The sequence below is a fragment of the Neopelma chrysocephalum genome, unplaced genomic scaffold (genome assembly GCF_003984885.1).
Source record: "Neopelma chrysocephalum unplaced genomic scaffold, ASM398488v2 Primary Assembly neopelma1_24, whole genome shotgun sequence".
Classification (NCBI taxonomy): Eukaryota; Metazoa; Chordata; class Aves; order Passeriformes; family Pipridae; genus Neopelma; species Neopelma chrysocephalum.
The window spans coordinates 18,134,029-18,150,524 of record NW_020897693.1 but is presented as its reverse complement, the minus strand read 5'-3'; positions in this window follow the sequence as shown (position 1 = coordinate 18,150,524).

Sequence of the window (16,496 nt, the reverse complement as noted above, 5' to 3'; positions counted from 1 at the left end):
GAAACATCCAAAGCCAGTATTGGCTCTGCACCTTCTTGGAGTGACTGCTCCTATGGCCCCAGCAAGGAGGGTATGATAAGCTGCTGGGCTTGGAAACCTGTCTCTTGCTGGGTACAGTATCAGATGCCTAGGAGACATGAACTAGATTGCCATTGTGCCAAGATGTAGAATGGTTCAGGCAGCTATAATACCTGCTGGACATGTCTATAGTGTCCCAGACTAAGGGGAGCCTTCAATACATGAAGACTCAGTACCCCAGAACAGGCAGGTTCCTTACATTGTTCAAAATGACCAGTTTCCTGGTCGAAGCTCACACACTTTTGAAGTTCTGATGCAGCATAATAAATGTGGGGGACTTTTGAAATTGGCCTGTGTTTTGGCTGATTTACAGGCTTGGCAGAGAGTAGGGCAGGGGCGACTGCAATGTGGTCAAACATGGGCTGCAGAGTTTGTAACGTGAGACTTGGGTTCCCCCTCTGATTCTGTTTGCCAAAGTAGGTAGAAGTTACTCGGCTGTGAAAAAGCAGCACTCTTTCTTAAAAGCCCTCTATTGAGAGTACCCTTGAGAAGGTATTTCCTAAATAAATGCCATTAGCAGGCTGAAGAGAAAATGGACTGGGAGCTACAGTAATACTTTGAGCAAAACTTTTTTTGAGAGGACTGTCTAGTCTACTGGGGGCCAGTGTTATAGTCCTATCCTAAGAGGTAGTTGTGAACCTGGGGACCTACTTAGAAAGGCTTTTTGTGTGTGTGGTGTTTTGAGAGAAAGAACAGGTGAGGAACAGTGATGAGTGAGTCTAGCAGCAACAAAACTCTGTCAGCAAAGGCTTTATAACACTACCAAGGGGTGAAATGTAGAGGGAGAGCCACGCATGTAATGAAAGAACAGAGAAGGAAGAAAAAGAAGAGAATAAACAGGAAAAAGATGGAATGAAGAAAGGGAGATGGAGAAGGAAGGAAGAATGAATGTTATTAAATGAAAGTTGTGATTCCACTTAGCTGAGTTGCTAATATTCAGGGAATATTCTAGGGACCTGAAAAATTTGCTAGTGGTATCAATTTCAAAGTAATATTATCCATACATTCAGATCTGAATCAAAAGGAGGATGTTGTAGTGAGAGAGAGTTCCTCTTCATCAGTAAAATCCTCCACTTCAGACCTACACAAGAGAACAGAATTTACCTTGTACAGTTCTTCCTGAGGCTGCAGAACAGGAAGGGAGGGTACAGGGCTTATTTCTGTTGTGCTTCCATTTCTTAGAAGTCACTGCTTGATCTGCTGAAATCAAAAGCAAAGGCAATCCCTGAAATTTCTGCTGGAGAAAAACATTCACTGTGTTTGCTCCCTTCCCCTCTCACCCGTTTCTCAGGGGATTAATATCCTTGTGGGTCTATTCACATTTTATTACAGAACTTTCATCAATTTCTAAATCTTCATTTGCAGAGACATTTCATTTTGGTTTATGTAGCAGAGGGTGTGACAGGTCTGTCAAGCAATACTTTCAATACTCAGGGGGTTCTCTGCATCTGGCCATGGCCCATCACTTTGGGAATGCTCTGGAGTGATGTGACAGAAAGAGATATAGCTGTGGATGGTTTGCCCTGGACCGAAAGCAAGCTTTTACACGAGCTAGTGAGCCTGTAAAAAGACAAATGCAAGTAATGCAGTCTGGCTCTAAACAAATGCCTGCAAACATCTCTCGCAACTATCTCTTTTTGTGGTGCAGCTCACGTAGTCCCTAGGACATGAGACAAGACTGCTGTCTCTCTGGGCAGTATTGCAGGATGAAAGAGGTGGATGAGTTTTCCTGCAAAGGGAAGTTGCCCACAGCCTTGGAGCTACTTGTAGGGTAAAGCTTAGAGACCTGAAAAGGATGGTGTAGCAAAATGAGCTGAATGTTGAAAGGACTCCTCCTATAGAAATGCCATTCAGGTCCAGGAGGAGTCCTAAGAGATGGTGAGTATAGAGGCAGTAGCTAGGAGTGACATGTCTGACAAAGGTTTAGGTAGGACACCACTTCCTGAACAAAGCTCTCAGCAATGCATCCCTGCATGTATTCCTACCTGTACAGGCACCTTTGCTGTATGACTAGTTCAGTTTGTTGGGTCTTTACACATTTCTTTAGCCTGTGAGACCGAGAGCTGTGGTATGACCTGCCAAAGAGCATGCCATACCCCTATGGAGAAAATCCACAGGTGGAAAGAACACCAGCCTCTCTCCTGCTGAGGAGAGCAAGGGTTGTCCTGCAGTAGCTTGGTATGAAACAGGGATTATTTCATTCTGGAAAAGAAACTGTACTAAGAGCTACTTTCTTCCTCTGTGATTGCGTCTAATACTTGGTCAAATAAATTTTTTTAATGTCCACAATTTGTGTTTGTAATTTTGTCAGTGCAAATTAAATTGGGCTTTAACATGGAGGAGGAGTTATTCCATTTTACTGACAACAGCATAAGAGGGAAAATAGCCTCAATTCTCACTCCATGTCCTAACCACCGTTAGCAATGGTAAAAATCGCCTCATAGCTGAAACCTTCCAAATTCCTTCTGTTGCCTCAGTTAATCTTTCTCTACCTCAGCAGCCAGTCAGGGTGAAAGTTCCTGGGGGGAATGGAGTAGTAAACATCCAAAGCTTTCAATGCCTCTCCCCAGAAGCCACCATCCAGAGGCCAGTCAGGAGGCCCTCCCAGCATTCACTGAATCAAGCCCATGTAGGACTTGCATTTGGAGCCTTAATAACAGCATGCTGCTCTGTCATTAGGCTGGTGGGTAATTTAGCAACCAGTTTTATTTAATGTACCTTGGTAGTTAAACACTGTTCAAGTGCTGAAAAAATTTGCCTGTGTCACACAGGATGCAAAGGTTCTATCCAAGATAGCTCACAGGACTCCTCCTTTTAGCCCCATCTTCAGCATTACAGATAGGTCAAGGTCTGTCCACATCTGGGCTCCCATAGCTGCTCCAAAGTCAGAGGACTGGGAAATGAGGCTGCTGAGGGTGCAGTGTGGTGGTTCAGCAGAGAGCTAGGAGAGAAAATAGACAAAAACCCCAAAATGTCACAGAGGTAATGAGCAAATAGGATTCAGAAATTAGAAGGGAATAGGAAATTAATGCCAACAAAACACGACTGGGGAACTTGTGTTTTGTGTGGGGAGGTTGTTGTGGGGTTTTGGGGGTAGTGGTGTTGTGTGGTTGTTTTTTGGTTTGTTTGTCGTTGGGGGGTTTTTTGGTTGGTTTTTTGTTTTTGTTTAACAAAGTCTGAGATCACACCGTCCTCCTGCAATCTACTGTTTGCTAGATGTAAAGTAACCTGTGGGAATATTTGGAACAGGCTCTCAGCTTTGCAGCTTCCTGGCACTAAAGCTTACAGAAGAACCTGTGAATGGAAATAGCAGCAAAGTGTGAATTAACTTTACTGGGGAGTGAGTCATTCCACTGAGCCATATCCTGTCAAGCGCACAATAAGCACTCTAAAACTCCCTGAAACCCGTGAACAAAGCTGAACTCCTGGGTGGGGGTGTGAATCTACCTCATTAAATGGAGTTTCCTACCAAAGCCACCTGAAGTGTCTGTAAAGCCTGGCTCTAGTCCTCTCCGTGGTGCAGTACTGGATCTGTGCTTTGGTAGTTTGGGTTTGTTTCTGCCTTGCAGTGTTGCTTGACCAACCTGTATTTTCAGATGCTGCTGGGAGCACAGGGGAGTTCCTGGGATACAGTTGCTAACACAAACCACCCCACCAAGCTGGATGAAGCTAGCTCAGCCCATTACTAGGCCAGCACAATTCCTCATAAGTGATGCCTACTTTTATGCCAGAAAGGATCCGTATGATTAGTTGATCTGACTTGCTCCATCAGAGCAGGTTCAGCATCAGATGTTAAAAGTACTTCCTTTCTTTCTCAGGACTCTGACTTGGATCCTGGACAGCAGACTCCTTCACAGTCCTTGCACCCACCAGAGTAACTGATCAGGGATTCCCACCTGCATAGGCAACACTGCAAGTACTTCAGGTACATACCATGTTGTATAAATGCACATGAAAGCCAGTGTGCTTGCTGCCAATCTCAGCTGCCATCTTCAAAGGAGCTGAGCTCGGGTGTCAGCAACGGTAGGAACACAGTATGGAAAGGAAGGACCCTTTAGTTTCCTTTTTCAGTAGGTAGCACACCCTAAATAGGCCTTATGCCAAGAAGGTTCCCAGCTGGCAACACTTTCCTGAGCTTTCACTGAACCCTGACTGGGAATTAATCCCCAAAATAATACCAAGTTTCGTCTGACTCAGCACAGCCTCCTTCCAGCACCAGAAGGGCAGGTCTAAAAGTCCTTTTGGAGATCTTTATGCCCTGTAAGTTACATCCTATTTACTTTGAAGGGACAGGCTGAATTATTATGAAGTGAGCTGACGAGAGTCCAGCAGGAGGAACCCTGCTGAAATGCAATTACCTGTGAATGGCATCCTCTCCCATTTCCTGAGATGGGTATGATTGCATTAACAACCTTATCACTTTCTTAACACCCCCCAATATAATCCTCAGGTGCTAACCGGCTTTTTTCTTCAGATTGCTCCAAGTTTAATGCTATGTATGAATTAAGCGACCATTTCCAGCTTGGAAGCAGGATCTGGCTTGACTTTTCTCAGCTGTAGTGGCAGCTAAGTAATCTGCTTCACCTTTGTTCTTAATACCTCTCTGCTAGACTGGCCCCCTCCCAGGATCCTCTCTGCAGCCTCTCAAAGAGCAGCATGGGAACACGAGAGGAGCAGGAGAGAGCAGAGACATTGCTTAAACAGACACGGTCACCACAAGGAATGTTTGTCCTGTCACAGAGAGTGTGTTAATGGAACTGCTGCTCTTCCATCCTGCTGAGAGGTCCTCTCTGCCCAATATGCTGTCCTTATGGTCTGCTTATACATCTTGGCTCTCCTTTACAGCATTGCCTCTCCTGGAGCCCTGCTAAATCACTCTGTAGTGAGGCTGGGAGATAAAGCATCTATATAAAGAAACCACTTGAACTTTACAATATGGCTCCAAGATTATTCTCACTGTACCGGAGGATGCTGGTTGAGACCCAGCACCTAGTCTGCATCTGCTCACAGAAAAGGAATCAAAGAGCTGGCCCAGCTGGTACCTGGCCCTCTTGGAAGCTGCTTACTCATGACTCTGCTGAGTCCAGCCCTGGGCTCTCCGTTCCCACAGCATAAATGCAGCATTGTACTTGCAAAGACCTATTGCACAAGAGAGCAAGGTATGTTTCAACGTATCCCTGAGACAGGTTCCCTTTGCTGCAGACCCACGTGACCCCCGTTCCCAGGGTGACACCATGCCCTTTCCAGCTCCTGGACTGAGCTGCTCGGCATCCAAACTTGCTGGACTTGTTCTGGAGGAGCAGGAGGAGATGTGGGTCCCATCCTCCCCCTCCAACCCCTTATCCCCAGCGCTGCCCCTAGGGCAGTGTTGTGAACTGAAATACTCTGGTTTCTGCTGCTATGGAGGAACATCAGGTGCAGAGAAATTTGGCTCGGGGACAAGTTTCACCGCGAGTCACTGAGCCAGGCTTTTCTTTCCCATGAGATAATCTTGGGCGGGGCAGACAATCTCTTAAAATTAAAATACAATGAAAAGACAAGGGCTTCCCAGGGTCTAAGGTAAAGCTCCCTTTCCTTGTTTTCTCAGAAAGCAAGCCAGGTTCTGCTGAAACCTTCCCCAGGCTTTCGGCGCAGCAGGAAACGCTGCAGTGGCAGCCTCAGAGTCAGGCCTGGTTTCTTGGCCAGAGTACGGTACCTGCTGCTCCCCCAGCTCCCAGCTGGCAGCCAGGGCCCACCCATGGGACCTGGCTCTGCTGGTGGTGAGGGTGGAAGAGCTTGACCTCCCATGGAGGAACCTCCACAGACCTGCAGAGGAGGACAGTGGGAGAATGCAGTTTAGCAAATCAGGCACGGATAGCAAAGCCTCCTTCCCGTGGCACCTCAATGGCTGCCCTGGCATCATTGTGCTGGTGACACAGTGGGGCTTTCTGGTGGGGGCAGCACTGCTGATTTCCAGGCAATTACCTCCATGTGAATGCTGGTGGCAGTTGTTTAACATCACAGATGTTAAACTTTGGGGAGCTCAGGGCACTCAAGTCGTGGGCTTGCCCCTTCTTCCACCATCCATATAAACGTCTCGCCCTGCCACCGAGCTTAACCCTCTGCTTTGCCAGGTAAACACCTAGTTACAAAGCTCAGTGGCAGCAGGGACACAGGGATCTAACTGGGATCTGTCAGGGATCTAACTTGGAACTCACTTGCGATGCTTCAACGCCTCAGCCCCGGAGACTGAGGTACTTTCTCATACAAAAGGGAAAGTCAGCATCACGTGCTGCAGCAGGGCTCATCGTGGGAGGATTTGGTTTTCCAGTCACAGACTGCATCCCTGCAGGGCTGGATGGGAGAGAGGCTGGGAAAATGCTGCCCAAGCAGTGAAAATGGGTTTCTGATGGTATTGCAGAATCCTTGCTGCTCTCCTGCAGCAAGCGCTTTGCTAAGCCCCCCTGCCTGGGGAGCAGCGTGTGCCTGGGGACAGCTGGTGCCTGCTGTGGCCAGAACCACTGGGATGGCTCTTCACAGCGCTGAGGCAGGAGGAGCAGCCAGCTACCAGCAGGGCTTCAGAAACAGCACATTCATCTTCCCTGCCAGTAAGCCAGAGAGCGCCTGGGGCGGGTTGATGACGCACAGCACACCTGAGATCATTTTCATGGGAATAGACCCGTGAGAGACAGCGAGAGGAAGAGTCAGGGAAACTCTCCCAGCACTTCAGTCAGTGTCAGCATTCACAGGGCAGATTTCACAAGATAAACAAAAGCCTTTAATAACTGCACTGGAGGGAGACACTGAAACCCTGTGAAACCTCTGCCAGGAAAGAAGAGCAGCAGGCTTCTCACGGAGCACCAACGCCACCAGCCAGCCAGAGACTTGGCGGGCGCAGAGAAAAAAAGGCTTGCAAAAACCAAACCATAAAGATCCAAGTGTGGGTACCCAAGCTGTACTCCCAGCTGTGGGTAGTAGTACACATGGTGCTATATATAGCACAGAGGAATATTCATTCTACTTGCTAAGGGGTTTTAATAACAGGGAGCAGATGAAAGATGTCAGCCACCCTGAAATATTATCTGGGCAGCAGTGTATAATTTGAAGGGAGGGTAGGAGAGGATATCTAATGTTGTGATATCTTCTATAGGATGATTTGGTTTATTTCTTGTAAGCCAAATAGATTTGTAGAATAACAAGCTATTAGCATCTAACAGTAAAGTCTTACACGTACAAGACTCCTTTCATAGGATGTTAAGCCTGAAATGTGGGGACTGTATGCTGACCAATAAAATACAACCATACCTTGGGAGGAAGAGGACATCCTTCCTGCAGTGCCTGCCTGGCTGCCTTATAAGTACCAGTAACAGCAGTACCCAACCTCTTTCTGTGCAGTGCATTTATTCACCATCTCGAGACATTTTTTTTCAGATTATAAAGACACTGCATTAGGTGTTGGAGAGAGGGTAAGTCTAAATATAATTTTTGTTGTCAGAAACCTGGAAATGCAGACCCAGGCATTAACATCATTTCCCTGTGTGGTTTTGGGTGAATGACTTTCCCTTTTCCATTTGCAAGAGACAGTTCCTTGCCCTCCATAGTATGGTATTCATGAGTGCCACAGCAGGGTAAGGGTTATTGCCAGGAATATCTCCACACAGTCCTCAAAATGGGACAAAGGTTCTGAAATGTGTCCAGACACCCGTCTCCATTAATGTCTTCTGTGAGTTTCCAGAGAGAATTGGAAAACCAAACTCTCTTGATTATAGCTCGAGATCTGGGGTTTAGGTAATTAAGGGAGAAATTCAGTATTCATTTAGAGCAAATGTCTCCAACCTTTAGAGCTGTTGAAGGAAACACAAAAACTGTAGTCTGCAAAGTTAGGAGCTGATCAAAAGGAAGCCCTATACGTATTGCTATTTAAATGGTACATATGCCACCTTGGTGATATGGTAGGGCAGGAGGAAGACTGAAACACAGTGTCTTCATATAGCTATCAAGTCCCCAGAGAATAATAAAGAATTGGACCCAAAATGCAGAATGTGGGACATTCATGTCTGCTCTACTGCTTCCACCTGATATCTGTAGCTCAGCCAGAACTATCTGAGCATAGCCACAGCCAGGGCTGATGAGAGGACACCACACAGGAGGTCTGGGGACCCAGCAGCAGCAAGAACTGTTTTTGAACAAGACTCAGAACTAGTTTTAGTTAAGGATGGAGAAAGAGCATCCCACTCTGAGTTTATCATTTTTAGGATGGGCAGAGGAGGAAGAGGTATTCTGACTATTGAGACACCTCTGCAGAGCTCAGTAGACAAGAGCAACTGACAAGAGCAGCACATGCTTCCAAGGCCAGCTCTCTGCGTAAGCAGCTGATGGCCCAGGCAGGTGTGCCCGAACCCATACTGAATTCTGTGTTGCTGGGCTGTCATGATACATGGCTGGATGAAGCTAGCTTATCACTGCCAAACTCTGATCATGCCTCCCAACTAAGGTACAGCCAGATTCTCAGGTGCAAAAGGATATATTTGAGGGTCACAAAACTCTCCTGTTGACACTTGCTGTCAGGCATGGATTGGACTGTTTCCCTCTCCCTTTTCCAGAGGTGAGACCAGAATGGAGCTGCTGAGCACCTTGACAATGTGTTCATCAGGAGGGAATGGCACACTCCGGGGTGCAGCCTTCCTTCTTCTTCATCCAGATATATAGCCAGTAAAGAGGGAGTTTTGCTTCTGCTAAATATCAGTGCCGACTTCACTGGTGCTGCCCTTCTGTGTTTTATTGGCACCTACTGTAAATCTCTGGCCACATCTGTGGTCTAAATAATTACATCCCCCCAGCAAGAAAGGTTGAGGGGGCAGCATGAGCATTTAAATTTTACAAATGGGACTCTACAGTAAGCCCTGTTTACTCTTCCCTATACTCATTTTTATGCATCAAGGAGCATAAATTAGTAGGAAGAGACTGAGTTCTGCTCTCAACCTTCTGTCCTAGAGCATGGCTTCATTGGTAATTAAAAACTACATTTTAGCTTAATTTTCTTCCCACACTTGGCTGTACTCTATCTTACCCCCATCTCAAAGAGGCATGTCAGTCCTTTCATATCCTCACTGGAGTTCACAGAGGTTTGCCAGCATTAATCAGAGGCAATTACCTCTGCCTCTTTAGACAGGGATATCAGACCTGAGCCTAGAGTGATTCATTGCAAGATTGCTTTCCCCTCTAAGGTTCTTCCAGACATCTCCTTTGACTGAAGACCTCAGCTGGTGCCTTTGGTCATTCTACACCCGGGAAACTCTCCTGGCAAGGAACAAGCCCCAGCTACTACACAGCCTCCTATGCTCCACATCCCTGTCTTTTCATCTCACTTGGTGTAACTGATAAGAGGGTTACAGGCAGATGCTGCCCAGGAATTATCTAAACAACATTTTCACATTTTGATAGATTATCTTTTTTCAATGGATTTTTGGGTGGAACTGTCCTGTTCTGGTGACCACCTATATCAATGCAACCAGGGCTGCTGGATCACAGGCCTGTTCTCAGCAGTGAGTCTGTATGAACCTTGGAGGAACCCAATCACACTGACCATTCCTGATGCAGACGTCTCCAGGATTCCCGCCTTCTGGCTGAGAAGAAACGAGTTGCACCTTCAACCTTTGCAGCTCTGATGCTCTAAAAACCCTGGCTAGAAGGATATCCCTTTTGAAATCCCTTGTCTCTGTGGGAAGAGAGATCCCTCAGAGGTGAAGAGACCATGCTGCTTCTTACATTTATGAGAGAAAGAACTCGTGGTTTCCTAGAGGGAAAGTTTTCCATCCTACAGAAATCCCAGGGTTCAGTGTGGGTCATAAGAAAAATATACATTGGAATATTTGCTAGGAATATTCCAAAGTAGTAGAAACATACGTCCCAGAGAAGAAATGGAGTTCCAGCAAGCTGTAGCACTTGAAAGTGACAAATCATAACTATGCACAATATGAAAGAGATACTTTGTTACCACTAATGTTACTACTACTTACTAAATAATGTTTTTGTTATTCAGCTCAGCCTGCCAACACCTACTCTTGAGTGTTGGCTGTAGAGATCCTTCCCACTGAAGCCTGTGTCAACCTCATAGAGATCCTGACTGCAAATAACACTCGGGTGGCCCTGGCCCACCAACCTGCATGTACCTCCAGAGCTCCAAGCAAGTGTTTGCAGAAGAGCAAAAGAAATCTGATGATTTAAAAGGGAACAAACTTTCAGCACAAACTCTCTGGCTCGTCAGGGAGCAGAGCATTTCACATCACACCTGCCATGCTATGAAATGAAGTTGGAAAAGTGTGAGTGTTAGGGGCCTGTTGGGATAATTGCATGAGGATTGCTGCCCTTTTATTTCTTCTGTTCCCCTCCCAGCAGCCCACCAGCTAGGATAGATTTCTCTGCTGTTCTGAAATAATGTGAATGTTCTGTCTGCAGATCTGGCTTTGGGGTGCTTCTGTGCAAATACACTGCTTTGGTATTCTGGGGTCAAGAAGATAAAATGAGCAGGAAGGAAAGCAACTGACTGAAAATAAAGCACATCTCAGTAAAGAGATGAAAAGTACTGAGGTAATCCAGTTTTGTGTAGAAGGGCCAGAGTTCTCGGAAACCCAGAGAACTAGAAAAGGGCCTACCTCTCACAAGGGCTAGAAAGCTTCTTATGGGGGACTCAGCCCACGTGTAGGGTGCTGCACGCAGAGTCCTGTCTCAGCAGTGCTGAGTGAGCAGGGTATGAATGCTTTATGCAAAGCATTCCCCTGCAAAATAAATGTTGCTCTGGATGTAAGGAAGCTGCCCAGTCATAATATGCATCGCTGATTGCAGAGTTGCACAAGAAGAAGATGGTTCTGAAGTTGATGAGAGCAGCTCTGTAAGCACCCTGAACCAGCAGGGGCTGGCTGGACAGCAGCTCACATCCCACAGTTTACCACTTCATGCTGAACACTGACCTATTTTCAAAGGCAGAACCTCAACTCAGAGAGCAGAGAGGAAAAATGGACATGAGGCAAAAGTGCAAATGTCTTCTGCATGCTCCTTAATGACACACACAGATGTGCTCCACTTCTGGCAGTGAAGGCAAAACAAGTGAGCTGTCACTTCCATCTCTGGCACTTCTGGTGACAGGGAATTCCTCTGATAGTAGGGACAGATTTCCAATGTGGAAAGCAGCCTTTTTTTTTTGGACTGGCTTTTCCCTGTTTAATAAAACCTTTTTTCATCTTCTTAGCTAGAATATATATCCCCGTTCTTAAAAGGTGGACAATAGCCTCCTTACCAGTAGAAATTACCTCTGTGTTGTGAAGAGGACAGGGACACGAAAAGCAGGCTTCTCTGACAGGGCAAGCCTTTCCATCACAGCAAAACACTGCAGTGTATAACAGGCTACAACGCTGTTTTGGTGCCCATTGTTCCTTTGCATAAAAGCCTTTGAACTAGAGTTAGTAATTATGGGAGCCACATTGTGCACAGTTCCTTAGCTGCTGATATGTTTATCTGTGGAGCATCAATCTGACTTGCTTCCAGGAGGTTTAGATGGCATGGGGTCATGCTTGCATCAGCTCATAAACTCCTGAGAGCTGGGTTGATCTCTTTCTTTTGTATCTGTGAAGCACACAGCATCAATGAATTCCCCACCCCTGATTTAAATAGCTGCCTCAATTCAGCAATGACAACGGGCAAGGCTTTAAGGCATGGGGACTGGAGAGGCACTGCAAAGGTGCAGGAGCGTTTCCTGGCAGTTTCAGGAGGTTGAAAACAGAGGGGCTTTTAGAAGAAATGAACAAACAGATCTTGCTATGCTAAAATACATTTTGTCATGAAAACACAAAGGTTTGCTTTCCTCAAACCTGTCTGGACTTTGGCCAAGCATGACTGACAAACAAACGACTTAGAAGCAGTCACTGGCCATGGCAGGATCCTCTTTGACATCTACCTCTACCTGGGAGGAATAGGGATGCTTGGGCAGCAGGGCAGTCCCTCTGATTTGTCCTAGGGTGAATCAGCAATCTTAGCTTCACTAGGCACACTAAGGATTTCTAAAATCTCTCTTATTTTGTAAGATTTTTGCTAATCCTATGGAGCCAGGAAATCCAGTGCTCTAACCATCAGATATGTGGGACAAACTGTAAGAAGAGGTTGAAGCATAGCCTCTTCGTGAGATACTCAGCTTGCTCACGCTAGGGGTAGAAAAAAAGCTTTTTAAAGAAAAGAAAAAGTTTTGGCACAAATGAAATGGGTGTGAACGGGACAAAATTCAAGATAGGTTAGAAAGCAGGAGATTTCTTTTGGTCACAAAGCCTGGAAGTTCTGGAGAGGTTTTCAGATGGAACACTGTGAGAACAAACCCCTCCCCGTGGAGACTGAGCATGTCTTGTTTGTGATGACAAAGTTGTCTAAAACATAAGGTAAGTGGATGTGAATCAGGAGGCCCTTTCCAGCCCAGTGTTCAAAGCAGTTTCAAAGAACTGCTGTACCTTACAATTACAAGCACGCTGTGGATGTCTCCTGTGCTTTGCCCAGCTCCACAACACTCATCTCTTCAGAAATTTGGACCATACTATGTGCAACGTATTACTCCACTCTAATTGCAGAACAGACAAGCATAGACTTGGTTAGGAAGCAAACATCGTTTGTCTCATTGCTTTCAGTGGCCACTTTTAAGACGCACTGAGCATCATCTCTTCGCTTGTAACAGAGTCAGGAGCCTGACCTTCCAAACATCACCTTTTTTTCGAGAGACAACTGGGCAGAGAGCTGATTTCCTTACTGCTTGGACTGGGACAAGAACTCTGCCCCCATCAGTCACCCACAGGTTTGGACTCACAAAAATCCACCCAAGATGTCAGGAGCATAGCATATCGGAAGACAGCCCCAAACCCTTGTCATGGAGGCAGCAGTCTGGTCACAAGGAGGTGACTAGTCAAGCTCTGAACGTTTCAAGGAGAAGTTGTTTTGTCCTCTGCTCCAAGAAGATGAAAGACACCCTGGAGGACAGTTTGGTTCATCTTTGCTGAAAAACACCATTAAGCTGGGTGAGAAGACAGCCAGGTTGTTTTTACATTCACACAGCTGCTGAACATCTCCCACAGATAGGGGTGTGGGTCCCATATGGATACACTGGGGTGAACATTTCCTTATCTTGAATTTTGCTGTAGGACACTCAGCTGAAGTTAGCTTTCTGGGAATGAGAGGCACTGTTTTTTTCAGCCAAGCATATTTTCAGTCATTAGGGCTTCCATGACGCTCTCTGCAAGGTTTACAAGTATCCCACCCAAACTATTATTGGAGCACTTTGAACAGTGTCAAAAATCTCCTTAGTCACTCAAACTGGAAAAATCTATTACCACTTCCTTTCTTGACACCAGTACCTCTGGTGCAGAACATTTACAGTGTCCAGGAACATACAGAGAGCTACAGTGCTTCCATGATTGGAGAAAGATGCTATCTCCTGTCTGATGCTGTGATACTTGGATTGTGCCACATGGTCTGGCAGTTCCAGACATCTTGCAATGCATACCAGAAGTCTCTGGGGCAAAAACCAAAGAGACAGGAAAGAAGGGTGTGCTGAGAGTCAAACAAAGGTAGAGTTTATGGGAAAGTGAAGAGGAGGGGGGCAAACAAGCAATAGGAAGTTAAGACTTTGAACAAGCCCAGTCATGACTCCAGTACCAGTTTTACCTGTCTGATGCCTGACCACAGCCCAGTCTGCCCAATGACTTCAGTGGGAACTGGGCTGCCGAGCAGCGCTGAGCATGGGGTTTGTCTGCTGGTGGGGTTCCTGTAGAGGAGAGGTGACCGAGACATGATTCAATGAGCGTGTCAGTCAGCTGGCAGCCCTTGCCACAGGTCCATATGCAGGAACCAGAAGTGGCTCTGGAGAGGAAACACTGATCCGCATATAAAATCTCTATTGCAGGACTTGGGAAGCAAGTGGATATTGACAGAGGAGGATTCAGTGATCTCTGCAGCCCACCTCAAGCTTCATATGGTTGCTGAAAGGGAGACCCTGGTTACAGAACTAGGTATATTCACAACTCATTACAGCTTAACATGATCCCCCCTTTCTCCCATTAGGGAGAAATGACTCTCCCTATCCAAAACATCTTCCTTTCTCCTACCCACCAGAGTGTAATGATCTGGCCAAGCCTTGAGCTTGGTAAGAAGAGGCAGCACTCAATTAAAACAGCAAACCAGCTGGGCACACAAGCCCTTCTCCATTTTGAAACAGAAACAGCATACTCCAAGGTGAGATTAACTGTTTTGGATTTCATTAGTTACCTATCAGTTAGGCCTTTTTTCTCTGGAGGAAAAGTCATTAGGACCTATGAAGTAGAAAGGGCATTAGTTGGACAGAGTCAGGAAAGACAGTTATGTCCCAGGGAAGGACAGGCATCCTGTGCTCCCTGCTATCCTCATTTCCCTGGTTACTTCTCAAGGTCTGGAGATGATAACTCCAATGCATTTCTGCTTTGCTTCTGCTAAAGAGAACAAGTGAAGGGGGGATTGAGTACCCAATCTACAGGTTGTCTGAGACCTGTGAGCATCTCAGCCACAAAAACCTTCTGGAGGAATTTCACTGGAGTGCAGGGAGGGGAGCAGGGACAAGGGGCTTCATTACCTCCAGACTAGAAACTTGCTGAGCTCTTCAGGGCTACAGAAATAATAATTAAAACAAACAAACACAAACAAACAAAAACAAACAAACAAAGAAAAACAAAAACAACAACAACAAAAAAACAACACAAATCAAACTGCTACTACTGCTTTTTTTTTCCCCCACTCAGAGGGAAATGATGATCGAGTTGCCTTTTGTACCTGCTTTATGTATGATACTGTGTGGATGAAATGCCAGAGCGTGCACTTCCAGGGATGCAGGCCCTGCCAGCCAGAGCTCAGAGCATCCCTTCCTAACTGGGAGAGGCTTTTCTCCTGACTTACTGATGGTCACACACACAAGCCTGCCAGGAAGTACTTGGCCTGCTGTCTCAGGTGACTTATGCAAAATAATTGGTCCCTTTTGCCCCAGTCACAGGTTCTACTTGACCATACACTCCTGGGCATTTGTAGCCCACTCATCCTGCTGCAGAAATCCAGGCTCAAGGGAGAAGCTTTTGCAGTTTTACATGCATGTTTCACCACTCCTGTTTCCTGGTTCTTTCCTCACGGCTTCCTTGGAACAGACTGTCAGAAGAGTTTCCAGCCCACAGCTGGCTAATCATGCACAATTAACATAAACCTGAACATAGCAGGGAATAAATGAAAGCTGGGAAAGCCCCCTTTTCTCAGCAGCTGGATGAGGCAATTTACAGAAAGCCTGGAGGCATGGGAAGCAAATGAGCCTTTCATGAGGTTGTGGGTCCATGTGAAAGGGCAGATGAGGGCAGTTTAGGGAAGTGCTTCTGTACCCCTCAGCCCCAGTGATGTGGGCCAAGGCAGGACAGCAGGTGAGCTCCCTGCCCCAGACACCAGCCCTGCTGAAAAGGGTGCAGGGGGGCAGGGTAAAGCACTCTGAACCATGGGGAGGGCCAAGGGGTGAGATGGCAATGTTACTAACAATCTGTCAATGAAGAGATACACTGAGCAGGGACTTGACTTGCAGGTCAACAGGCAGAAGCTGGATGTGGTTTTCTAGAGCTTCAGTCCAGTGCTGTAGAGCCAGGGCATATAGGGCTAGGAGAGATGTTGGGGCTAATGGGTATGGTTTGATGTTTCTGGGTAGCTTCCCTCAGAGATGCTCTCCAAGCCATGTTCCTGTAGGTTCTCTTCTGCCAGTGCTGGTGGCAGAAGAGCTGGGATGCCCTGGGGAGTTGGTTCAAGGAGCTGTACTAGCAGAAAACAGATCCCTGAAAAGTGAATAGCTTTTTGCCAGAATGTTTTGGGGGGAGCAGTGATAATGTGAAGAAAGCAGCCTGAGCATGGGACTACTCCTTCAGCTGGGGCTAGCTGCAGAACAGAATGAGTTGTAATGCTGAGCTACTCCTGTGGACAATTTTCACCATGAGCTCTGCAGGCTCCTGTTTACCCAGGGGTCCTGCCCTGTCTTACACCCTTGGCTGGAGGCTCCCACCACAGAGAGGCCTGGGCCAGCCTAGCAGGAAACTCACCCAGCAGAGAAACAGAATGTCCCACCAAGTGGACTTGCCTGGCACTTGGCGATATGAAGACCAGCACCCATGTAATGGAGCCCAACTCACCTCCAGTGTGCAGAGACAAATGTGTGCAGCCATCAGGAAGAAACTGCAGCGGATTGTGAAACATCAGCTGCGAGGTACAACATGTGAGATCCTAGATCAGTTCCTTGCATCCAGGGCCTTGTGGAGGAAGAGGAGCCTAGTGGTGAAAAAATACTGATGAAAACAAGTTGTTATTTTCTTGGTACTTGGGCTTCCCTTTGGACCACTTGCCCCAGGGTTGGCCAA